At 44.3% G+C, this 27,875-nt stretch overlaps 1 long non-coding RNA gene across 1 annotated transcript in view; it reads left to right on the forward strand.

Annotated features, from left to right (window-relative positions):
* LOC149864293 (uncharacterized) overlaps positions 1 to 27,875 on the forward strand; it is a 120,259-nt gene that overhangs the window by 76,821 nt on the left and 15,563 nt on the right. The gene's annotated exons all lie outside the window — the stretch shown is intronic.

The raw sequence follows: 27,875 nt of genomic DNA on the forward strand, positions 1-27,875 counted from the left end.
CCCGCTGCCCAGGCGGAGACAGCCCCGGGAGGCACGTGGGAGGGCGCCCGGGCTCGGCCCCGGCGACGCGGCTGAGGGGGGCTGCCCCTGCCCACCCCACAGCGGGCCCCTGCGGTACTGGGGGGGAGGGGAAGGAGCCGCTCTGCAAGGAAGGGTTGGGGGTGCAGAAAGAGAGGAGGAGAGCCTTGCCGCCCACGGCCCGCCGGCACACCACTGCACCAGCTGCAGGCCCGGTGGCGGGGACTCATCCCGCGCTGAGGACAAGAGGCGAGCTCGGACAAGGCTCAGGAGCAGAGCAGTGAGCTCCCCTGAAAGGCCTACCTGCTTTCCCACGACATGAGAGGCGGGGTGGCCTCAGGGTCCAAGGCAAGCCATCGCGTGGACTTACTTACAAGACATGGACAACTTGCTAAGGGGCACATGGGGCCGGCGTGACTGACCATGTCTGTATTCATAATTGACAATAAGCAGCGCATCGTGGACCTTTCTGACTATTCACTCCACTGCTGCCTGCTTGGATCCAGTATAAAGGGCCCCAGATCCCTGCTCAGAATGCAACAAAATTGTCATCACTAAACGTTCATTAAGTGCCAGGGAAACCACCTACCTGAATCCCCAGGAAGGAAGTTCTTCTGCCCATCAACCCCGTTCTCGTGCTGAGCATGTCCTCGAAGCAGAAATCAGGGCCATGAGACACCTGGCTCACCCTCCCTTGACCATCATCTCTAGGCCTCACCTTGACTAGCAACTTCTACTAGCAGCCGGTAGTGTTTCAAGCAGCTGTGTCAGCCATATGTGCATCACAGGCCATGTGCAACATGGGCGGCATGTGTCATGATATGACCTGAGCTTGAGCTATGTAGCAATGATGTGAGTTGAGCATACACCATCACTAGTGATAAGATGTATTTATATAATGAAAGGAAAATGATTGGCATAGCACCAAAGCATAATCTAATACTGAAAACTACAGTATACAATCATTGATTAAACCATATGACTTCAGACATCTCCGATGCTCAACAAAAGAGGAACCAAATCAACGAGAGTCCCCAAGGGAACAGAGAAGCCTGGCCAGCGGACTGTTCTTCCCTTGAATCCAAGGCTAAGCACCCTCTTTAAGCACCACTGCAAATAAGGCTTTCCTGTTGTGTAGGCTAATTGCGCCTTCAAATAGTTACTGAAATAGTCTCACTGGTCATCAGTTTCACTCTCCACCCACGTTAAAATTTTAAGTAACAGCTGGGAATGCTGCATGCAAAGTATATGTGGGGAAAACATCCCAGTGGCTCTTGGGCTGCCTTCCAGCGTAATGCACTGTGGGACATGGGAGGAAACATCATGAGATGCTGAGGCTGTCCCAAAGGAGAACAGTGCACAGAAGACCCAATCATCTTCCCTTTCTTAGGAATTGCTGGCCACTGTTCTGCACAACGTAAGTGAAGCCAGCACTGCCCCTGGAGATAGAGCAAGCACACACCTGCTCCCAGGAAGCTGTGGGAGGCCCTCAGAGAGCACTTCAGCACTGTGCCTAGATTGTCATGCTTGTGACTGCAACAGCAGCCCAGCTTCAAGCACCATTGCAGATAGATGCACATCCACTTCGTAATCAAACCACAATCTGGAATGCAAAAAATATACTTCACGTAAAAAAAAAGAAAAGTAAAAATCAAGTAATGTCAGGAATAAGAGAATGGACAGGTCAGCAATCTGCATGCAATCAACCTGACAAAACTAGTTAAGATTAAACCAACTTAAAACTATTAACAGTAGAATTTGCAAAGCCCTGAGGGAAAGAGCAAAGGGCTCCTTTACACATAGCCTGTAGGCTCATGTATGTGAAATCACAAATCTCTTTCCCACCCCATGTTACCAAAAGGTATGCTTGTGAAGAGTGTGCTCTCCCTTAGAGGGGAAGGTGGGGAGAGCAAAGGACTATGGGATCCAAGGGACCCTCAACAGCACCACATGTAAATGTATCAAAATTGCAGGCAACAGTACAAAACACAGCACCACAGAAAAAGCTCCATTTTCAAACAGGAACAATTTTGAAGATTTTTGTTGTGCTTCTTTCATTCTTGTAGCACTTCTGCCATTTTTGTAGTGCTGTAAGGCTCATGTATACCTATCTCCTCAACTTTTGTGGTGCTGCAAAGGCATCTGTAGTGCTACAAGTATAATGGCTATTCACAGCCAGGAAAAAGATCATCAGGGACTGCCTGCACATGATCTTGGTTGGCTTCCATATAGCAGCAGAGGGGTTATGTTGCGTGGGGAAGAGTCATTAACCCAGCCAACAGAAACCTGGGATTTGGTTGCATTGGAGACACTTGTGTGGGGGATGAATGCAAAATTTTGTTGACAGAATTCAAGTTTTGGCACCAAACTAAATAACTTAGGCCAGATATGCAAGGCAGGGAAAGGCTGAAAAGCATAAAGGGAAAGGATTTCACCTTGCTTAACAAGTCCCCAGTGTTTAGTCTCCCAATTCCTTTCCCATAGTTCAATTCTATAAAAGCAGACCTCTATCGTGGGTAAAGATTTGGCTTCCCTAGCAGCTCTGTGCAATTCAGAGCACTTTGCTAAGGGAGGTTGTGCGCAGACTGTTAAAGATGCTTCTCTGTGGGCTGAGAAGCTAGTGAAACCAAGTTGCCAGAAAGATATTTCTCATGCAATCAGAACTGCTCTTTCAACTTAAATTTGCCTACAGAAGCTTGCAGAGCAGAATCAGATAAAAGTCTGCAGGAATCCAATGTTTGGTTTTGACGCTTCTAGAAGAAAGTTTCTTCTTCTTGCACAGTTCTGATCTATGAGACTGCCTTGTCAACTGTGACACTGGTGACTGTGTAGTATGTCTTTGGCCTCAGGTAATGCTAGAGATAAATGGGGAGTTTAGGGTTCTCTTGTGTGCAGTAGAGAAACACTGGGAATTCTCTCTCTTCTAATTTGGATGGGATAGCGAACACAGGCTGAATGGACCTAAGGAGTTCTAGGTTTGAGAAATTGGTGTCTTATTCCAGAAAAAAACTCAGATTTGGTGCTGTGTAGAACAGTTTCAACAGGTCAGTAGTTCAAAAGAAAAAAATTATCCTTCTGTTCTGACTACCCTGAAAAGGAAGAAAATTCCCTTTAGCATCTAATATATATCTATCTATTGCTTTTTTCCCCTATATGAATGAGTCTTGAATCCCTGTAAGAAATAAGCTAATTTAATCAGAAAACTCAACCCATGTTTTAACTCTGACACCTAGTGGTTGTAGAAAAGAAAGGGTTTTTTGAGCCAGCTTGATTCACTCAATTGCCTTAACACTGTGTTAGAAATTAAAGGTTGGCTAGCCCATGCTTACACATACCACGCTACTCCCCACACACTGCAGCCTGAACCAGAAGTTGTATAGTGTCGTTCATGCAGTGGCATACTTGGCTGCCACTTCTGCCTTGTGCCCATCTTAGCTGCACTGATAAAAGTATAGACATGCCCTAAAATTATCAAGTCACCCGTGGCAGGCTATTTCTATCATGGAATAATGCCAGAAAATAGACTGTCTTTCAAAAAGTAGTCCAGAAAATAGATTGCCTACTAGGGTGCCTTTGCTGTGCCAATCACTACTCGCTCTTAAAAATCCAGCCTGTGTGTCCAACTATCGTGACTCACTCTTTTGCTAAGTTTTGACTTCAACATTTACCCAGGGTTGGTGTAAAAAATCTTTGCTATTCTCCCAAATCTATACAAAACTAAAATGCATGGGGTATGGCTACATGTGCTATTCATGTGAAGAAATAAACTCCAGTACAGTTACAGGTACTAACTCAACGTGCAGTAGTAGGTGCTACTGCACAGCAGCATTGACACATGGTCTTTTAGTGATGCTAATGCGCAGTAGACTAATTCTACTGTGCATTAGCACAGCTTTTGCTGTGATGTGCTAATATGGAGTAAAATTAGTCTACTGCTCATTTAGCATCTAGTGTAGATGCACCCTGTGATGCTTTACTGTGGAGCTAATTAGTCAACTACAGTAAAGCATATATGTAGATGTACCCATTCAGTACTTCTGTTTTAGTCACACTTTAGGCATTTCTTGGAGATCCAGATCTCCAGGCTCAGGACTACCTTATATCTATTTTAAAGAACTATCCACTTTCTCTGGACAGTTATTAGTATAACTCAGCTGAAACACCAGCATCCCCCAGAAGCCCTTCACCTGCATTCAAGACCTCATTCCAGATTTGGTATAAAGGGCCAAGTAGATTCTGTCTATGCTAAAACCCTTAGTTTTTTAAATCTTCTGGGATCCAGGGAGAGAACAAGTCAAAATGGACTGTGGGGGAAAGTTCAGGTTTTGGAGATGGGGGGGTTAAAACTATCTGAATCTCAGGAAAAGCTATAAATTTAATAAAGGGTCTAATTAACCAAGAGCTGAATTAGGATTTACACTACGAATTACATATGTCACATCAATATCTTCCAAAACACAATATCCTTTGCTTTCGCTTTAAACATGGGCAAAGTCACAATTCAAAGTATGTCAATTTATAAAAACAAGCACTTAACACAGGAATTACTTAGAGATAATTTTGCTTATACAGTGGGTATTAAACAGCTGCTGCTTTCTTAAATAAATAGATGATTCACAAATTGACAAAGAGTTAGGATCATAACAACCCTCTGAAAACTTCTCAGTTTCCAGTTCCCAAGAACTAAGCATCACAGGTTTCTGAAAGAGGGACGAGACATGGCCTTACCAGGAGCAAAATGTTAGGAAACCCTGACCAAATCTTGTCTTTGAGATCTTCATATAATACAGCAGCTACCCCTCCCCTCTCCCCTCTACAGTATAACACTTTTCCCTGCTCTACTCCCCAAAAACTTATAAACACAAGAGAATTCTTTGACACATTCTCAGTTACCTGAACACCAGAGAACTTGTCATTATGAGTTGTGGTTTGTAAACTGCCAGGAAACCAATTATCCACAGTGGAAGGGGCATTTTGAAGGGAGAGGAAACAATAGATCTCTCACTTATGATGCAACCTGAACAAACTAGCAGCTTTGGGGGAGAATATACAGCACCTGTATATTCCACACTGCTTGTGAAAAGTCATAGAGTGTGGCTTGGTAGCTGACATTAGGTAAGAGACCCCCTCTTTCCAGCCAGAGCTGAGGACAGTGATCTGACAGGATTCTGGAGGTTCTGCAAGTATGGTACTTGTGTTTAGACAGGGGAAGTGATCTGAAGGTGGCATAAGAAAAGTTGGTCTCAAGGGAGAAATAGTAGGGACTCTTACATGATACTCAATGGCCTTGTTTCCACACATCCTCGGAGAACTACCGTCAGCATGGGTGGGTCCATAGAGGTCTTGTTATGAGATCAGAATGAAAGAAAAGTCTGTTTCTAACTGCAGCCTTGCCTACACTTTGGCCAGGAACACATGATTTAGCCTGCCCTTGCTTGCCAGGGCTTGGTGGTATGAGTAGATTGAGCTCTCTGAGAACTAGCTATCTTCACTGTAGGTGGTGTTTCTAGTCTCAGTAAGTTAGGGTCAAAATTATGCTGGCAGATGGGCTCAACAAGGTAGGCTGTACTTACACAGAAAAGTTGTTTGTCCAGGTGGCCTTTCTCCTTCAGCAAATGTCAGTAGAGAACAATGCTCTCCTGCCTGAAAGAGGAAGAATAGCAAGCTTAGAGTTTCTGCCCTGGAGGGATGTTTACTGAAGCATTGTGGGAGAGACCCAAGCTCCTCCACTCATTTCCATCTGAGGTAAGGACCACTCAGCTTCACACCTTAAGGACAAGGTCCTTGACTCATACTCCCGTAAGCATAATAGGAGCCTTGCCTTAGCACAGTAGCATCACAACTCTTGCATCTTCTGTACTGATACCATGGTTGCTTCATCACAAAGCATTAGAATTTGCACTTTTGCCATTGAGTGCAATGAGGTGCACATCAGTTGGTATCAGCTCCATGTGTCCTTCTTCCAGCCTCTGGGCACTACTGGGATTCATGTCCCCTCCTGCTACCTTATTCTGCTCCTTAGGCCCCACTTGATAACATTTCTCTTTATACCTGGCATATTCTTCCTAGTGGACATCACTCTGGGTCCAGTAAACTTGCTAACAGCAGTGTTTTCTCCTCTGTAAGAGGATGATGGGAAGGGACTGTGGTAATAGAAGTTGTAATTGAAAGATGCTACCTAACTAAGGCGACTGAGGAAGCTGGCAGTTAGAAAATGTCCCCTCGTGAAGTAGTTAGTCAGTGAATTATAGAAGCGAAAAGGGTTTGCAGAGGTTGCCTATTAGTCCACGATAAAGTTTGTTTTGTTCTTTTAATTCACAGTGGGTGCATCTACATGTTCATTAATGCACTGCAGTTACTGCACATTACATTTAGTACTTGCATTACCAAGTACTAAATCAATGGGCAGTAACTGGCACTACTGTGCAGTAACGATGGTACATGAGCTTTTACAGATGCTAATTGCAGAGTAGCCTATTACTACTGCACACTAGCATATTAGCACAGTTCTTTGCCCATCATGCTACTGCACAGTGTTATTAGGCTACTGCACAGTTAGCATCTCATATAGACACACCCAGTGTGTCTGTGTTTATTGAATCAGGGGACCACTACAGGGAGCATTCTTTGGTTTGATTTTTCACTTGGGGCTTGCCAGGCAAACCACCTTCTAGGAACAACTTCCTTCCATTTTCCTCCTGACAAAAGCTCCTTTGTGATCCTTGGGTTCCTTGACCTCAAATTCCATCTCCCCTGGACATAACTTCCCCGCTCTCTCAGTTCCCTTTTTCATGGCTCAACCCTATACTGTTGTTTAGATTTAACAAAGGTAAGTAATACTTTTATTTACCTCACTGAGGCATGTTTGATGTCATGGTCCACTAGGTCAGCCAGTCTAATAGGAAGAACCAGGAGTGGGATGAGGAAATGCAAGGGTAAGGGTCAGAAGTCTAGGATGTGCAGGGGTGCTGCTCCAAAATGCTGTAATTAAAGTGCCTCAGAGCAGACTAGACTAATTGAGTCTGCTGGAGTGTGCAAATTAGCATGCTTCTCCATGTCTCATGCATTCAGCATCCCTACATTTTCAAAAGGTGGTAGGGGTGCTTTCATTAAAGCTTGTTGAAGCATGAGAAGCTAAATACATGAGCTGACCCAGGAGCCTTACATTTGGGGATCCATATATGAAACATGCCATGCAGGATACTCACCCCTTCATCTTTCTTGCAGTTACCGTTGCTCATCCAGGCCACATACAGACATTACACTTAGACCAGTCTAAGTGAACATAAACTAAAACTATAACTATGCAGAGAAGTTCGGCACACAAAAACCAGTCTAAAAATGACAAGTTGTTTAGACCTAGTGTGAGGTACACTGAATTCAGATTGATTTAGGTTAGACCAGTGCATCAAACTTCTGTATTGTTTCCCTAGTGATTCGAGTTAGATCACTGTCCTCCAGTATCCCAACCTGCTTGGCGGCCCTCAATATCCCTCCCTCGCAGGGAGGCAAACTAGCACTCAGCCCACACTCAACTGCTCCGGCTGAGCACCCAGCAGGGTCCATCCCTGGGCTCGCCCAGTGCCAAGCCCTTCTCCCCAGCCCCACCTCCAGCCAGCCATCTGTCAGGTGCAGGCAGGCAGCAGGAGGAAGGAGGAGGTCAGTGTCCCCTGCAAGAGTCCTGGGACCTGGGCACCTGAGTCCCCAAGCCACACCTCCAACATCCCATCATGAAGCACCCCACAACATATACAGATTCCAGCACTGAGCCCAGCAGAAGCGCTGCATTCAGCCACAGCCCCGCAGGCCCCGGTCTCGGCCTCTGCACACCCAGGGACCCCCGTGCTTGGGCACAGCCCCATGGATCATGACGCTGGCACCTGCATACCACATCTCAGAGGTCAGAGCCAGGCAACCCAGCATAAACTCCGCCACCTCCTGAGCAGCAGCCAGTGTGGGTGGGTGGGTCAGTGTGACAAGAGGCCGAATATTGGGACTGGGCCTGCACAAAGGCAACCCTGTGACTTTTGTGACTTGACCACTGCTGCCAGGTACCCAAGCCAGGTGCACGTGGAGTGCTGCAGGTCTTTTTTGGCCTACAGCTTCAGGGTCCTGGAGTGCTAGGACTGGGGGAAGAGAGGCACTGAGCATCTAAGCCAGAGCAAGCAGGCAGATGCCCCTGGACACTTCAGGAGCAGGTAAGACATGGACAGATGCCTGTGTTGCAGGTAGAGGACACTGGAAATTTCTAGACTGTGATGTGGATCATTGCCAGCATCATGTGGTATCTGCTTGAAGCCCCTGGAAAGGTTGAGCTTGTGGGGATCATCTGGCCAGTGGCACCCTAGTCATTCTGGAACACCCATCCGCAGTGCGAGGAAGAAGCACATGCCAGGACCTGCACCTATGCACACCCATGGTTCCTTCCATGCATCGACCCTTCAATCCATCCATTCATCCCTTTGAAGCTAGACCCTCACCTGCCCATGGATGTCTAGACCCCACAGACACCACTGTGGACCATGGAAGAACACATCCCATCCTCCTCCACTACCCAACTCCAGTCATACAATTGGGACTGTAGGGAGATGAGGGATCGGGGGCAAAGAGGAGACCCAGCGCCAGCTCCACAAAGGGACATGTTCAAGTGCATTGCCCAACAAATGCAAGTGTGGGGGCCACAACAGGGACTGGGTGCAATGTCAGGACAAGATAATATGGATGAAGAACCAATACAAGTGCATGCGTGACACCAACAAAAAATCTGGGGCCAAGAGGCAGAACATGGCCTTCTACAAGAAGCTGTTTCACTTCCTCACCATGGACATGACCATTGCCACCCCACACACCTATGGCACCACCAGAGAGCAGGAGCAGTCACTGGCAGGGTCCCCACGAGAGGAGGATGCACAGGAAGGCTCTGGGATGGCAGGACAATCAGATGATGGGGGCAACAGGGCACAAGGTCTGCTAATGGCAGCATCCCCTTGGGACACATACTTTTCTACTATGCTTTTCTATTATGCCTGATACTACACAACTTCCTTAGCAACTATTTCATAACTAAACAAGACCCTCAGATGCTATAACTGACAGGGAAGGCCACAGGAGTATGCTGAGTCATTGATTTCACAGTAAAAGGCTTAATTTAAATCTTTCATTTATTGAGCATTAATAGTGATTTTTAAAAGATTTTCTGTCAACCTGTCTTTTGTTTTTGCTCCCTGGTCTTTAGCCTACAGGGGCTATCATTATCACATGGTACTTCATCCTTTCTGCTTACCTGATACATTTTTCATAAGAAATATTTGAGTGTGGCTGATTTTATCAGTGACAGTGGTTCACCTTTATGACAGTCCACACATTGGATCTTGTTATTTGTCACTCTGAATAGGGGAAAAGCCATTTTCCAGAATATGCAAAAGCTATTTAGTTCTCATGCAAAGGCACATTGGTCTGTGGTAAGCTATAGAAAGTTATAGGAAAGCATCATGACCAGCATCATCTAGTGACCTGTTCACTTGTTTACTAGCCAAACATTATCTTGCTGGAAGAAACTTGTTAATCAAGATAGCAGGAATAAAGCTGCGTCTTGGTCTTTTAACAAGATTAAGTCTGATGAAGAATTTCCTCTTTAAAGATAGCTAACCAACTGTTGTAAAGTCTGTAAAGAAGCATTTATTCAGCAATGGAACAGATGTCAGCTGCATGCTGTTCTGTCCTCTCTCAAAATAGGCCTTGGGTACTTTGATGGGAAGGATGTTATACAGCAAACTGTGGGTTATGCTGTTCCAATGATGAACACTTAGGAACTTTATTATCAGCATTCTAGCAGTCCCCTAGAGCAGTGGTCTCCAAAGTGGGGTGCGTGCACCCCAGAGGGTGCACAAGACGATCCATTGGGGTGTGGGAAGAAAATATTAGAACTTCTATTTATGTTTATTTTTTAATCTAAAAAAATAAGAAAGAAATTAAGCTTTACTAATATGTAATATACAGATTGACAGTGGTGCCCTCACTCGGTCCGTATGTCAGACAGTCACGTGTCATATACGATACACAAGGTATCCTGAGAGAAGAGTGGGAGTTCCACAATGCGGAGGGGTTGGCAGTGGTGCCCTCACTCGTTCGTTTGCTTTCAGCGTATTGTGACATATATTGGGGGTGCATGCTCAAAATTTTTTTTACTGATAGGGGTGCACGATCAAAAAAGTTTGGAGACCACTGCCCTAGAGCTGACACACTATCCTTGATTCAGTAGAGCTATGCTGACTTATACCAGCTGAAGATATAGCCCAGATCTTTTTCCTATTCTGTGAAATTCAAGCATATCCCCCTGGCATATTTCTTAAGACCAAACATTTTACTTGATGTCCTATGTCAAAACATCTCTTGCTTGTTCTTGGGCTGCATATACAAGTTACTCTGTTTGTAAAATCACAGTAGTGATACTTTTCCACCGTTGGGAAGCATTTCTCGCACGAAAGCCTTGCTCACATGAGAATTTCTTATATAAAACACTGCATATTGAAATCAGCACTGTGATATCTGACCATTTTTCCACTTTGGCTTCTGGCAGTATGAATTGTGCTCTCATACATTTTATACTGAGGATACACGTATCATCATTGTCAGCCAGTGTGGAAGGTAGTGTAGCATTTGCTTGTGCACTGAAGGCAGCAGGAGCCCTGAAGAAAAATAATAGCGTGTCCAATAGACTGAACCAAATCATACAGGTTTCTAACTTGGAGCTGTTAAAACTTTGCTAGCTAACATTCTTTACTACTGTTCTCTGCAGTGGTATATGAAGAACTTAATGGTATTATACCTAACAGGTATATAATGCATATCTATACCTTCCAAATGAAGGATGTTACATGATGTCATCATATATTGAAACCTCATTTCCCTGATTATGTGTCCCCTATTTGCCAGGCCCTACCCTCGCACTGATAGATTACCCTTCCCCTGTCAGGGGTCCAGTCTCCGTACATTTGAAAATTCTGCAGCCTGAATTCCAGGCACTCCTACCGTCTTGGGGCCTCTAGAAACACAGACACTCTGGCTATATACAGACAGCCCAAGGCTGAATTGATTCTATCTTTACAGGTTAGTCTAAGATGCAAAGATTGAACAAATAAGTAAATGAACAGTTATTCATTTTTGATTTGGGAAATGGAGCCATATGCCTGCAGTGGCTCTAGCCAGAAGCTGGGAGGCACTAGGGTATGGCTCTCTGGCATGTAGCCAGCATGGGCTGTGTTTTTTCTTTCTCTTCCTGCTGCCCCAGAGGTCTCTGGGACTTGCAGTCCACAATCACAGCATCAGGACTCTGCAAGGTTGCTCATCATTTCCTCTTCCTGCTTCTAGGTGCCTCTGGGATTTGTAGACCATAGCTGCAGGCAGCACTAAGTAAGCCAGCAGAGCAGGGCAGAGCAGAGCAGGGCAGGGCAGAGCAAGGCAGCTCTGTACTCAGGGATAGGTGAGTTTAACCCCTCTCTCTGGCCCCAGACCTCAGCTGGGGTTTGCTTGTGGGGACTGGTGAGCCAGCCAGTGAGGCCACTGCTCCAGATAAAGAGCAGAGGGGCAGGGCCAGCTCTGCTCTCTGGAGCAGATAGCACAGCACAAAGCATGCTGGGATGCTGGGGCACTATGATTTAACTAGAACCAGAAAAGGGTCTGGGACAGAAGTTTTATAAACTGGTTTGATCTAAATCAGTTAAGTCTGATACTATATTTGACCAGATTTATCTTAAACCCATTTCAAACATTTTGAAGCTGGTTTATGTGCACGGAGATTCTGTTCTGTTACAGATTTAAACCAGTTTCTGATCACTTAAACCAGTTTATGTATAACTTCTGTCCCTAGCCTTTGTCTATTACCCTGCCAAAAGCTGATTTACCCTTTTCCACTGGGCCTAGTCTGGACTCTGCTGGTTCCCTCACAGCTCAAACACACCTTTCCCCAAATCTCCCCCAAAATGTGAGCCTTCTGGAGTACATGTTAATGCTGCTGGAGCCACATGATAGACAGAAGCAAGCAGCCACAGACTTTGGCTTTCTGGACATACTAGTGCAGTTCACTTTAAAGCACAGGAGAGTAGAGACAATTAGGAAACAAGAAACACCTTGAACTGCCCCAGAAGGTAAAAAGCCAACCTATTAAATGGGTACTTTGCATCGGTCTTTCATCAGTCCCATGGGACGCCCATGCCCGCTACGGGACAGGGAGGTCTGAGTGGGGGAGATCCCCTGCCCTCCATAAATGCTGACCTCGTGAAGGAACACCTTGAGAGGCTGGATACCTTCAAGTCAGCTGGCCCTGACAATCTACACCCCAGGGTACTCAAGGAGCTGGTGAGCGTCATAGCCCAGCCCCTGGCATGGATCTTGGAAAATTCCTGGTGCTCTGGTGTAGTGCCCGAAGACTGGAAGAATGTGGTGCCTATCTTCAAGAAAGGGAGGAAAGTGGATTCAGCTAACTATAGGCCCATGAGCCTGACTTCTATCCTGGGGAAGCTCTTAGAAAAGTTTATTAAAGAGGCCATCCTTAATGGACTGGCTGATGCCAACATCCTAAGGGATAGCCAGCATGGGTTTGTTGCAGGTAGGTCTTGGTTGATCAATCTCATTTTCTTCAACAACCAGGTGACCTATCACCTGGACAAGGGAGAAGAGATTGATGTCATATACCTTGACTTCAAAAAAGCCTTCGATCTGGTATCTCATGATCACCTCTTGGTGAAACTGGCCAATTGTGGCTTTGGGTCCACCATGATCCGCTGTCTGGGAAATTGGCTCCATGGTCAGACCCAGAAGGTTGTAATTGATGGCAGTCACTCATCATGGTGTCCTGTGATCAGTGGGGTCCCCCAAGGCTCTGTCCTTGGACCCATATTGTTCAACATCTTCATTAATGATGCGGACATTGGAGTCAGAAGCGGACTGGCCAAGTTTGCCGATGACACCAAACTTTGGGGCAAAGCATCCACACCAGAAGATAGGCGGGTGATCCAGGCTGACCTGGACAGGCTCAGCAAATGGGCAGATGAGAACCTGATGGTGTTTAACACTGAAAAATGCATGGTTCTCCACCTTGGGAAGAAGAACCTGCAGCATCCTTATAGGCTCGGCAGTGCTACGCTGGCTAGCACTACGGAAGAAAGAGACTTGGGGCTCATCATTGACTAAAAGGTGAACATGAGCCTGCAATGTGATGCTGCGGCTACTAAAGCGACCAAAACGCTGGCTTGCATCCATAGATGCTTCTCAAGCAAATCCTGGGACGTCATTCTCCCCTTGTACTTGGCCTTGGTGAGGCCGCAGCTGGAGTACTGCATCCAGTTTTGGGCTCCACAATTCAAAAAGGATGTGGAGAAGCTTGAGAGAATCCAGAGAAGAGCCACACGCATGATCAGAGGTCAGGAAAACAGACCTTACGACAGCAGGCTGAGAGCCATGGGGCTCTTCAGCCTGGAAAAGCACAGGCTCAGGGGTGATCTGATGGCCACCTATAAGTTTATCAGGGGTGACCACCAGTATCTGAGGGAACATTTGTTCACCAGAGCGCCCCAAGGGATGACAAGGTTGAACAGTCATAAACTACTGCAAGACTGTTTCAGGCTGGACATAAGGAAGAATTTCTTTACTGTCTGAGCCCCCAAGGTCTGGAATAGCCTGCCATCAGAGGTCGTTCAAGCATCTACATTGAACACCTTCAGGAGTAAATTGGATGCTTATCTTGCTGGGATCCTATGACCCCAGCTGACTTCCTGCTCTTTGGGTGGGGGGCTGGGCTCGATGATCTTCTGAGGTCCCCTCCAGCCCTAATGTCTATGAAATCATTACAGCTCACCTTTCTGTTGAGACATGTTGAGGACCAGCTGTGTTCATGTGAGCACGTTTCCCCCCTCTCATCTAGTTTCTCATGGCAAATCATGGTTTATGCCCTCTGACCTTGGCCGAACTGGCAGCTGAGGTAGACCCTTCCTGGTTCAAAACTTATTCATCACTTCATCTGTGCTATCCAACACTTCCTGTATGCCCTGTTGGTCTAATAATAAGAGATTTACCCAAAGAACCTTGTCTGCCTATGTCCTTAGATCAACATGGCTACAACCAACATCCCTTTATGCCCTGTGATACCCACCCCTTTTATGCTCCTTTAAAACACATGGCTTCTTTGTTCAGCCTTTGGTAAGTTGCCACTACTCCAAATCCCACAAGAAGAAAGAAAAAAATGGCATTTCCCATTTCAGCCACTTCCTCAGCATATGCATAGTTGGTCAAAGCATTTTGCTATCAGTAGCCTACTGCACACACATTGGAGCAAAGTTTGATGTATATTGAGAGATGATTGAGCAATTTTCATTATAACAGCTATACAGCAAAGTGATAGGCTCAACCAGAATTCCTAACTCATACACATGTACCCAAATTGTGATGACAAACAATTTCATGGAAGTAATATGCTTCTGTGAAACAGTTAAAGGAAACAAGGAACATATTTAATGTGTAGGGTTAGGCTCCTTATCTGCTTGAAAGATGATTGTAAACCAACCATGAGTATACAGAGCTGTAGCATACAGCTAAGCAGAACCACTGAAGCTGTTCAAATTGCTGCCTGTGGCTTTTACTTGAAGAGGCACCACTTCTCAGTCAGCTGCATGGGACTGCTGTAGCACTCCAGCTGAATGGAGAAGCAGTGCCCTTTGAAATGAGAGTCAGCTGCTGTGCGGCTATTTCTTCATTCTACAACCCATGGGTGACTGGTGCCTCCTGAGTCTGGGTGGGCACCCGCAGAAGCCAGTGGTGGGGACGGGCCTGGCGAACACCTGCAGAAGCTGCCGGTGGTAGGGACGGCCCTGTCAGAGGGGAACATTTGATGTTCCCCCTACCAGTCGCCTATGCCACAACCTACTGTGAATTCAGTGGCTTGCAAATTATCCGTAGATGAGTGATCTGGTTCTGCTCTATTTGGATGATTTTATCATATAAAAAGCAAATCATGCTGGAGCAACCTGATCTCTTTACATAACAAGGTGAGAGGTTCTGTGCACAGGGGGAGGTCTATTATACCTAGATGTTACCAAGTTCTTTCACACTATCTCCCATGACATTCACATTAGTAAGCTAAAGAAAGATAGACTAGATAAAAGTAATGTAAGTTTGATGTCACAAATCCATCTGCAGGGTACCCAGGAGCTCCTAGTTTCTCCCTGTTGTCCCAATGTTTGTCCCAAGGAAAAGACCTAGGTTTGCCCTCAGATAACTCCTTATCTCTGTAAGCTTCAGCTCCACTGCTCATGTACCAAACCTCACAGCTGAAACAGGGGAATTTCTGCCAGCTCCAGGTAGTTTCCTGCAGGTCGCCTTTCCTGCAGAATACAATAGTCTAAAATATCACTCACCCCAAGAGCACTTTTGGCCACAGGACACAGAACTAGGATCTCAAATTGCAGCAAGGGATGTTTACACTAGATATTAGGGAGACATAAAATGGTTTAAACAAGGATGACCCTCCCTTGGCAGGAGGCTGGACTAGATGATTTCCCAAGGCCACTTTCCATCCTACACTTTTCTGTTATTCTAAGAAAGAATATTTTCAATTGTACGGAAGAACATTGCACAACTTCTTTCAGGAAATAATACAGAATGTCCTATAAATCTGCATCTTTATGCTCAAGATTTTGCATTCTGGAGTTGTCACTTTAGCTGAAAGTAATGATCAAACATACTTCACTCTGTTTTGATAGCTACCTATTGACAACTCATTGACAGAGGCAAAAGAGTGTTAGTTATTTCAGCAAAAATGTACAAGCTCTTTTCATTTTCAGCTATACCACTTTCAAAAGGTATCATATAATGGTGATGTATGAAAAAAAAAACCCAACCAAACTTCTGCCAAATGCTGACCAATTTACTATCAGAAAAGTAAAGAAAAAAAACATATTTATAAAGGTGCATTTTCTCTTTCATTTATGGAAGATTCCTAGAAGCAAAATAGATTTGTGTGTGGCTGTTATGAAAGCTGTTAGATGTAGATTAGTGAACCTTTTGGAGATACCATATACATTCACATCTGGGCCCAGAGCAATTTTTGTCAACCAACCACAGCAAGATCATCAAATTTATTACTGGCTAAAAGGGAGATTTTTGAAAGAACAAATGGCTATTACATACCTAACTTTTAACAGCTTTCAAGGGGAGTTACTTGCCTGATGTAATAGGATTTTATATACATTTTTTCTTTTATACCCCGAAGGAGAAAAGAAGAAACAAAAGAATCAAGTACAGTTTTTATTGTTCTAATCTTAGTAATCCTGAAAGATTAAGTATTTAATAACAGCCATATTCAGATACTTCAGGAAATATGCTTATGTAATTCTTAAAGGAGATCTAACAATTACCTTTAAAAAAGGCCAAGCATTATGGATTATACTGTTTTATCCCACACCAATCCACCAGGCATTTTGCAGAATCATGACGTTCCATATACCAATCAATAGGTCAGAAAGAAACACAATTCATAGGGGAAAAATTACATACATAGGGAAAATTATTATTAATCTTTCTTACCGATATTAATGGACGTTCATTATGCATAATACATGTGTATATGAAAGTTTCAAGCACTTTGCGGTGCTTGTGATTACATTTTTGGCCCTTTACTGAATCTTTTAAAAGGGAAATGCTCACATTGATCATATGAACTGCAGTGAAACATTAGGCAATCTTTTGTTTGTTTGCATTGAGAAAAAGTAGCACATTTTTCTTGTCCTTTCTGTTTTTTTGAGAAAAACTTCTGTTATTGCTGCTAGAATAAGCATGTTTATTAGGGCTGTGCAAACCTTTGGTTGGTGATTCGATTAGGAGGAGATTCGGCCCAATTTGGTGGCTGAATCTCCGAATCCAAATTGAATCAGAGGACCAATCTAAAGGTCCAAATCAATTCAAAGCTCTCTGAATCTTTGGAAAAGACACAGAGAGCTTGATGATTTGAACAGCCCCTGGTGGCTGCAGCAAGGACCTGCAGCTGACTCCGAACTGGTAAGTCCTAGGGGCAGGGGAGGGGGTGGGGAACCATGGGAGGGACTCTTCCAGCCCCCTGGCCCCCCCACTCTCCCAGCTCCCCCAATTCCTGCCCACTCCCCCGGCCCCCCCATGGCTGCTACCCGTGCACCCCAGCTCAGTCTTTAAAAAGAAAAAGCCCTGGTGCTCACCGGGTACTGCTGAGCAGCGGGTGCTATCCCTTCTGCTTCCCACTGCCCCACACTGCATGGGAGGCTCTGCCCCCCCATGGGGGCCCCGCCTGGGTCACCTCTGGCCCTTTAAGAAAAAAAAAGCTGAGAAAAGCCCCAGGATTCTCTGCTCCTGCAATGGCCTCAGGGCTTCGGGGGCTCATACAGAGCCCCTGACATGGTGTGGGGGGTAGTGGGGATCACCCCCCTGCCTGGCAGGAGTCCTGAGTCGAGGGTTTTTTTCTTTTTTTTTCCTTAAAGGGCTGGAGTTGGCCCAGGTGGGGCACCTGTGCAGGGGTTGGGGGAGCGAGGGGGGAAGTTGATTCCCCTATGCATTGGCAGGGGTGGCAGCGGGGATCACTCCCCTGCCTGGCAGCACTCGCTGAGCGGGGGCTTTTTTTTCCCCAAGCGCCAAGAGCTGGGGCAGCCATTGCTGGGCTGGGAGAGGGGCAAGGGATAGGCCGGTCCTGGCTGATTCAGAGATTCAGCAGCAGCCAAATCTCTGAATTGGATTTTGCTGAATAGAATCGGGACAGTGATTTGAATCACCAAATCAAATCACTGTCCCCCGAATCAGCCAAACCTGAATCCGAAGCAAATACTAGCTGCTTCGCACAGGCCCAATGCTTATACAGCCAACATGATGTATGGTAGAACTTTGTCTATCAAGATTAAGCCACTACTGAAAAAACAGTATAACATTAAAAGATATAAAAAAGGAGCATCACTATAAAGTAATCTAAAGGCAGTACTCAAGTCACTCAAATAAGTGAGTGTTTTGCCTGACCAAGAACTACAGGATTTGCCCCAAATGCATTAATACTGCACAGTTTGTGTGTGTGTGTAGGTGTACACCAGGAAGCTTTGCTGATTTTTCCTAGAACTGCATTTTTACCTCAAAGACATTCATAGGCACCCCAGCAGGAATGAGGTGCTGTAAGGTCCATACCTACCCATAAAACCAGATCATCCAGGTGGTAGCTCAATGTATACCAATAGTTTTTGAAGCCAACCCTTTTGCGTTCTTACAAAGTCCCTATTATAAAGAGGCTATTTATAGTGTCATTCTAATAAGAAGCCAAAAGTAGAGCAGCCTCTTATTAGAATTTGTTACCAAAGGCATTAAAATGGGGTCTTATCATGCATAAATACCATTTACTTATTGTATAGTAAATGGGAGATCAGCAAATTCAGCTCATATTATCAAAGAGCTGATTTAGGTAAGATTTTTTAAAGAAATTTAAATGAAGCTGTCAAAATTCAACTAAATCCATATGGGACAATGCCATGTCCTCAGATTTGTTCAAAGACTTGTGAATAATACATTTGCTACATTTTTTCCTCCCAAAAGAGTCTGCTCAAAGCTGCATAATATGGCATCCTGAGAAACATAAAATAAAAACACCAGGTCTAAAAGAGACTTAAACATGGCAGTAATTTTGGTTTTAAGAGTAGAGAAGGAAGGGGGAAGAATACCAACCTTTCCATTTTTTCTATAGAAAAATGTCCACCTAGCTTGTACTTTGCTGTAAAGTGATTTTGCGCACCCTCAGTCCAATGTAATGCCCCAAACCTTTAGAAGGAATGATGAACCACATTATCCCTTCCAAGTCAAAGAACTGTCCAGTCAATACATCTATGAACCATGTCATGCTGCTACTGAAATATTAAAGATGATAGTTTTTTAATCAGTATTTCGGTTTGTGGCACTTTGTTTCGGTGGGTAAGCACTCTCATGATTGCACATGTGAATTATTTTTAGTGTGCTGGAACTGTTCTTTCTTTGTGAGATGGAAAGACAGATTTAGGAACCCGACAGGTAAAATACCAGAGACCAGTTCATGTGGCTGACACCAGTTTGGGGCTGCATTAACAAATTCACACCCCCCACAGCACTTTGGAAAGGGGATTCTTGTGGCAAGCAAGGGAAGCCTCAACAGCGTGATCCATCCGGGAGCCAGGAGGATTACAGCAGCAAAACCACAGCCTGTTGTGTCGCGGGGGGGAGCTGTTGGGAAAGGAGCAAACTATTTAGGGAAATTCTGTCAAGGCATTCCTAAGGGATCTTTTTCCTCCCCTCCAAAATCTTGGTGTAACCAGGAGGGGGTCGGGCAGAGCTTCACTGTGAATGCTCCACTATAAACCACTGACAGTGATTAAAAACATTTCAGCAACTGCAGGGGAAATCCCCCCCTGAATTTTGGTAGTAGCGATGGTTAACCATGGAGAGGCAGTAGGTAACCAAAGTATAACAATTTGAAATAAAAATACCTATTCAAAACTAAAGCAAACAGAAATGTGCTTGCTCTATACTGATCTAGAAAAGGTACTGTCAAGGCAAAATAAAGTCCCAGATACGTTTGCAACCTACGGTCTAAATCCTGCAACTACTCCATAGGAATTTTAACTGACCAATGCTTTGTGCCTAGATCAAGCATTCCTGCTTTTCTTAGTTACAATTACCAAACCTACGAACTTGAGTTCTAGCAATCACAGTCAACCAGAGAAAGTGTATTTCACCGTCTCAGATGTTTAGAAATCTAAACAAAAAAAAAAAAAAATCACAGAAAAATCCGGGGATTAAACCAACATTCAGCACTTGATATAGAAGACAAGGTACAGTGAATGCTGTAATGAAGGACTGTTTTTCAAAGCACTGAAGATCCATGGTAACCACGACTTGTTTTTCTTTCAAGCAACTCTCCTTACCTCTTGTGCTAAAGTAAAGGCAGGGCTTGTTCTGTTTTTACCATTCTAGTTATTCATGTGTAAGGAGTAGATTCCAGAGGGGATTTTCAAAAGTACAAATAAACACCAATTAAGCACCTAACCTTCATTGTAAATCAATGGAGTCAGGTGACTAGCTGACATTTGTACCATTGAAAATTTCCTTTGCCATCAGTACTTCAGCAAACAAGAATGACTTTATAATATGCATAACAGTGAGCAAGGATTTTAAGTGGTCTGAAATAGATAATCTGCAGTAGTTTCAAGCAATGAAAGATTAACAATTGTGAAACGTTTGATACGTTTACTTGAAGCTCTTGCATTCTCTTCTGTAGTTGCTATTGCAAGCTAAACCAGCAAAATGGCCTCTCTTATCCTGTGAATTTTTTTTTTAAATAAAATATATGTTAAAAAGGCAGAGGCATCACCAGATATAGTTGAAGTTGTACAAAATCAAACAGGGACTTCTAACCCTCATATGATTTCTCTGTGTAAAGTAAAATCCCAAACTGAAACATTAGATAATCAGGAATGCTACAGTAAGTTTTTGCCCTCATCTGGTACCAGAAGAAACTCTCAACAAGATTACTCAAACCAAAAAATGCAGAATTAAGGTGCTTCTTCATAAACGCTGCAATCACATGGACCCTGAACACAAATGTTAAACTAGGTAGGAAATGCAAAGTTAAGGTGACATTTCCCAAACACACAATCACACTAACCCTACTGCTGCCATCTTGGAGTTTTTTTAGTTGAAGACATGCCTCAGAGAAATTACTGGGTTTTCGGTTGTAGCTGTGTTGGTCTAAGTATATAGGCAGGCAAGGTTTTTTTAGGCAGACCTGGATAGGTTAGAGAAGTGGGCGGATCTGAACAGGATGCAGTTCAACAAAGACAAGTGCAGGGTGCTGCGCCTGGGGAGAGAGAACCAGCTTTATGGTTATAGGTTAGGGGCTGCCCCTCTCAGCAGCACAGAGGCAGAGAGAGATCTTGGAGTCAGGATTGACTCCAGGATGAATATGAGTCGCCAATGCAATGAAGCAATAGGTAGAGCCAACCGCACCCTGTCCTGCATCAACAGGGGCAACACTAACAGGTCCAGACAGGTCTTGCTCCCCCTCTATGTGCCACTGGTCAGGCCACAGCTGGAGTACTGTGTCCAGTTCTGGGCGCCGCACTTCAAGAGGGACATGGAGAACCTGGAGAGGGTCCAGAGGAGGGCCACTCATGCGGTTGAGGGCCTCCGTGGCCAGCCCTATGAGGAGAGGCTGAGGGACTTGAATCTCTTCAGTCTCTGCAAGAGGAGACTGAGGGGGGATCTTGTGGCTGCCTACAGCCTTATCAGGGGCCACCAGCAGGGACTCGGGGAAAGTCTGTTCACCAGGGTCCCCCCTGGAGTCACCAGGAACAATGGCCACAAGCTGAGGGAGGGTAGGTTTAGGTTAGATATTAGGAAGCACTACTTCACTGTAAGGGTGGCCAGAGCCTGGAATGGGCTTCCCAGAGCGGTGGTGCTCTCACCTTCCCTGGAGATCTTCAAGAGGAGACTGGACAGGCACCTGGCTGGGATCTTGAGACCCCTCCCACCCCCAGTGCTCCTTCCTGCCCATGGCGGGGGGTTGGACTCGATGATCTGTTTGGGTCCCTTCCGACTCAGTGATTCTATGAGTCTATGGTTGCGATACACTCAAAAAAGGAAGCTGGTGAAAAATTTAGACAAAACAGCCTTTTGCAGAAAAACTCAAAATCTTTTTTTGTTGTTGGAATTTGCCAAAGTTGATGAGATTTTCAATGAGAAAAAGGCAAAGCAATTGTTTGAAACTTCCTTAAAAAATTATTTGGATAATGTCTGAAATATTTCATTTAAATGATAGCATCTTGATTCATTTTGCTATATTTTCATAACTGTTAAGTGCAATATTACAGATAATGTTATGTTATGTTTTTATATTATTGAAACAAACTATTTAAATTTCTATTTTTTGTCTTTTGGAATTCACAGGAAATGTTGGCTTTCCATTGCAGTTCTAAACAAGTACAAGTGTCAAACACTGGAACTTCAAAAGGAATAGAAAACTCCTGGTTCTATTATCCTGTGTATATGTATTTTAACGTAGTCTTTTAATGATATGGTTGCATATTAGTTTTTCTACAGAATCCCTATTTGACAGTTTTCAGTGAAGAAGGCAAGAATGATTTATCTTCACACTCTTATTCAAACTATATTTTGGGCAAATACTTTAATGGGTTTGGAAGGCAAGCTACGTGAAGTGAGGTTGAAGGATATAGGCATATGCAACTTGCAGAAAATGCACTTATGAGGGGTCTTGATTGCAGTCTTCAAATATCTGAAGGGCTGCCATAGCAAAGAGGGAAAATGTATTTTCTCTCTTGCTGCAGAGAGGAAGACAGACAAATGGCTTGATGTTGCGGCAAAGTAGGTTTAGATAGGGCATCAGGAAAAACTTCACTGCTAGATTAATAGATTATTAGAAGAAAATTGCTCGGCTTGCTTTTTCAGTGTTATCATGATGTTTAACTCTGTGTTCCTAAGAGATCTCTTCAGGATGTCACATAAGAGAGCAAGGAGAATGACAGTGGAATAGACTGCCTATGGAAGTTGTGAAATTTCCGTCACCGGAGATCTTCAAGACATAGTTGGACAAGTTGGAACTAGCAGTAGTTAAGCCCATACTATATGCTATGGGTATTTCCTATACTTCTGGGCTTTGCTGGTTGCCACATGGGGCTGGGAAGGATTTTTTTTATATTAGCTGCAGCCAACGTTGGGGATTTTGACTGGGATAAACTAATGCTCCTGCTGGAACTAAAACCTTGAGGTTCCAGGCTAGCAGGTCTTACCCCTCTATCAGATCTGATCAATAGCTATATTTGGGGTCAGGAAGAAATTTCACCTTATGGTCAGATTAGTACAAATGGTGGAGAGTTCTGCCTTCATCGGCAGTGGGGGGCATGGCCCTCTTCCTTGGATCTCTCCGCCATATTTTAACAACCCTTGCAGCAGCAAGACACTGGCTACTGTTGCCCCTTTATTTTACCTGTATCATATTAGGGTGTTATGCCTTGTGGGTGTGTATCAGGGATGACTGCATAGTTTTAGTAATTGGCTAGGTGAGGATTTGTATAGGATGATTTGGATCGGAAGGATCCTGCCTCAGGCAGGGGGTTGGACTAGATGATGTCCAGAGGTCCTTTGAAGCCCATCTTTTCTATGATTCTTTGAACTGTCAAAAGTAGGTTTATGCAACTGCTGCTAAAATATGTGGGCATGTTTTCATCCATGGCCTATTCTTATAAAATTGGCCTTCTGAACCATGTCTGAATGTATGCACACTAGAAGTCACAGATTATTAGCAGAAAAAAGTCTTAACTCTCTTTTTCTATATGGTGGTGATGTTTAACCCTGTGGTCCTATGAGGTCTCTTCAGGATGTCACAAAAGAGAGCAAGGAGAATGACAAGTGCTTCACTATATCTGCAATGTGGGGGTGTTTCAACTGAGGAAAAGGAATGACAGCAATTTCCTCCATGTGTGGGTCTTAGAACTAGTACAGATATCCTGCTTTGATTTACAAAGGGGCACAGTGATAGGAAATTATAAAATAAGCATTTAAGAGAACAAAGTGGCTCTGAGCACAGGGGAGAGGGATATCTGTAACCCTTCACAATTGCTATTTCCTGCTCTACTGGTCCTGGTTCCCCTCCCTTCCATGCCAAATATGTCCCCTTTCCCACCAAATTGTTGCTGATAGGAGGCATCTCTTGGTTGCCCCAGCTGATACCGAATGAGGAAGGTAGGCACTAGGCAGCAGGCTTATATGCTGCCTTCTGTCATTGGAAATATAGTGCTGAAGTCTGCAATCTTGAAGTGATGGGAAGTTATAAAGTAATCATGACATGCCTAATGCCAGATACTTTGTTTATATAAGTTCCAGTGAAACTAGGAAACGTTTTGATCTGTTTCTGAAAGTGCTTGCCTTACCCCACTTCCAGGAAGGCAAGACAACAGTAAATATTCAGCAGAGAATACAAATCTCTATCCAGCCTGCTTTATTAAATACAAATTCCCATTTGCTCATGCCAACTTTTGTTTACAGAGCAGTCTAGTACACTTCTTGGATTTCACATGGGAGGATGAAGCAGACCACAGAGGGCAGTGCCATTCATTAGCACTGACTACATTCATCCTCTCCTCTAAAATGACGAGCGAGTCAGCCCCAAAATGTGGTTATGAATTTCAGAGCAAACAAACACAGGCACCTGTGTCCCATATATACACAGCTGTATGTGCTTCAGCTGATCCATCCACATAACATGTCACATTGTCAGATGCTTGAATTATACTGTGGGTAAATTTGAGAGAGAGAGAGAGAGAGACTGTATTAGTGCTGGCCCAGAGTGTGGTTAAGGAGAATTTTATTTCCACCAGATAATTTCCATTTAAGACCTTTTACGCTCTGCTAGCAGCCCTCTTATATTAGATCAATTTCATACACATGATGAAAATTCTGAATGCAATGTTCAGATTTCCTACGTTCAAGTCCAGTCATTGTAATAATACAGTTGTAATCAAAGTCCTTATATGAGCTCATGTCCCTCCTGAGCCAGGCACTGCACATGCACAGAAGGAGATGATTTCTGTCCTAGAGAGATGACATTTTACATGGAGTGGGCAATTATTTTGGCTGGAGGGCCATTGTAGGATTTTTGGTGAACTGCTGCGGGTGGAGCGGGGGGGGGCGGGATGGGGATGGGAAAGGAGAGGGGTGCTGATCTGACCAGGTGTAGTATGGGGTGGCGGGGGGGCAACTGATCTTATCTGGTCCAGGTCTGTCTGCTCTGTATCCATTGCCAGGGATGCCAGACAGAGCGGGCAGGTGGGGGTCTCCATTGAGACTGGCTGGGACCCCTCTGGGCAGGGTGTGCTCAGCCAGGCAGATGGGATGGGTGGGTGGGGAACAGCATCCAGGAGCAGGATGGGCAGACGGGGCTGGAATCACTGGGTGGTCCAGCCTGAGGGCTGTATTTTGTCCCCCCTTATTGTAGAGGTAAAAGAAAATGAGAGTGAGAGACATGAAGGATCATCCATCCCTTTTTCTAGTCAGAGAGACTTGCTGAAAGCTACAATAGAAATTATATCATGGGCAAGAACTAAACCCAGCTGTCTTGAATCTTAATTTAATTCATATAAAACCATTCTCCTCACCACAAAGTTACACTGTGAGGTCCCACTGAAGTGTGAAATCAAATTAGGACTGATTATACCCAGAAACAAGTTGCTTATGAACTATATGTTATAGTATAATTTAAGACTACTGCTTAGGAAGGTTCATATGAGCTGGGCCAGGCTGCCAGCTCCTTGTACAGGTAGATAGTGGACACCATGAAAATATCTCAGTGAGTCAGTGAACTGACTCAGTATGTTGAATGGGAAGTGTCACTGTCTGGATTGACATGATACAAGTTCAAAGAGAAAATAAAAAATTAAATTCAACATGAAGGACAGTCTCTTCCACAATAGGATGGATAGGAATATAACTCGGAAGATTTACGAATTAAAAGACTTCTTAATTATGAACATTAGCACAGAGACCTTTTTCTTAATTAAAACACTTTACCTATACAACTTTGTTACAGAGAGATAATGTTGCTAGATATACTTTTTCTTCCTTTGAAAAGACTGGGATCAAGATAATAAAGGACGTTTTGAGGCAGAAAGAGACCATTTCAAGAATCAAGATTAAATGCATTTCTCCTTGCAGAGAATTACTGCATTACAAAGGTACTTTGGTTTCACTGAAAAAGGTTCATTTGATCATTCAACTATTCAGATAGTAAGACTATTCTACTAGTATTTCAATACAACACTAGTATTTTAATAACAACAACAGTATTTTAATACACCATATTTCATGGTGTACAGGTCAATGTAGTATATAAGTTGGCCCCATTTTTATGACCCAAAAAGTTAGGAATTTCATAGATCCAATGTCTAAGTCAACTTAACTTTTTGGATCAGAAATATGTTGTTGACTTATATTGGCCCCCGTGCTCCCTCATTGTGGGCCAGACACGTAGGGGGTGGACATGTGCCACAGCACCGCTTAAAGAGCATGGGGCTGGGCTTGGCACTCAGTTGGTGCATCACCATCCATGCTGCTCACAGGGGGAGTGCTGAACCTGTCCCCATCCCTTGTAAGTGATGCTGGGCTCAGCTGGCATGGCCCCATCTCCTGCGAGCACACTATGGAGATGCTTGGCTGGGCACTGAACCCAGCTCCATCCCCTGTGAGTGGTGCTGCCTGAGCCACACCAGCTGAGCACCAAGCCCAGTGCTGCTCGCAGGGGATGGGGTCAGGCTTGGTACTTGGCTGGTGCTTGGAGGGGACAGGGCTGGGCTCAGTGCCTGGCCAAGCAGTGACTCCATAGTGATGGCAAGGCCCACAGGCCTCACTCAGCCTGGGCCCAGGCCCCATGACCTCCAGCAACAAGGATGCTGTCATTGGGTGAAGAAAGTCAGGTTGGGGCTGGGCTGAGGCTGGAGGAGCGCTGGGGTAGGGAGTCAAAAGTACTGATATGGTATATAAGTCAAGGTTGAATTTTAAGTGTTAAAAATTGGGCTTCAAAACTCTCTTTATACACCAGGAAAAACGGTAGATAGATTTCATCACAGCCTCACTAATGATTAAGTATTGTTTAGGGTACACAAATTTAAAAAGCCTAAAAATCTTAGCCCTCAATGACTTTTTTCTGGGGGGGGCGGGGAGGGGAGAAGGGGAAGAGACCATTTCAAGAAGCAAGATTAATTCCCAAGCAATAATCCATTCTCTTTTACAGTGGAATTCAGAAGAGAACCAAGTTAACACCATTTCCTTTAAGTGACAATAGTATTAATTAGGACCTGAATTAGAAAAGCTCTTAAGCAGATGCTTAAGTCTATCCCAGTTCATCAAACTCTTAAGTATGTGTTAACTTTAACCATTTACTTTAGCTGTTATCAAGGCAATGGCACATAGGTGCTTTTCTGCTTCAAAACAAGGAATAACAGTGGCTGTTGGTACCACAATGGCTGACTATTTAACTCGGTTCTTATTTTATGAAAAATGCTAATGTTATATTTTGACTTCACTCAATCATTTACCATTATTTAAGCACAATGTCCTATGCTAGTTGTTTTAAAGGGAAATTGTGTTTCCTTTATTCCACTGGTCTCTGATCCTGATAATTTTAGAACCAGACTGAAATGTGCCAGTTTGTACAGATAACTGTGAAACAGAAAGTAGGGAGGGTGGGCGTCAGAGAAGGGGAACACCCTCTTTCCGCCAAATACCCACATATAATTTGGATATGTTAAAGATAGATTAATGATCATTTAAAAGATTATTGATTTTATTCTAATAAAGCCAAATTAGTCCTTGGTGTCACTCCATTAACTTTAATAGTGTCATTCCAAGTAATGGGATACCTGCCTGAGCACCAAGCCGGGTGCTGCTCGCAGGGGATGGGGTCAGGCTTGGTACTTGGCTCAGGCAGCACTGCTTGGAGGGGACAGGGCCGGGCTCAGTGCCTGGCCAAGCAGTAACACTTGCAGAAGTACATGAGTTGAAAAAGCACCTGACACTGAGAAAATTATGAACACATTGACTGGCATCACAGAAAACTCTGAAACTTGTCACATCTGGACAGCAGAAAAAGTTGTAAAACTGAGCACGGCACAAGTCATAAAAAAGCCTGGTAGAAATTGGCAGCTAGCACAACATGCAGCTAGCTACTCACTGATACATCAGTGCACGCCATGCCAAACACGATGTATTCAGAATGTGCTGGCATCCAGTTTGTTTCCAGATACAGTTTAAAGTGTTGTTCTCAA

This window comes from Crocodylus siamensis, chromosome 5, assembly GCF_052110815.1.
Source record: "Crocodylus siamensis isolate JL-2025a chromosome 5, ASM5211081v1, whole genome shotgun sequence".
Classification (NCBI taxonomy): domain Eukaryota; kingdom Metazoa; phylum Chordata; order Crocodylia; family Crocodylidae; genus Crocodylus; species Crocodylus siamensis.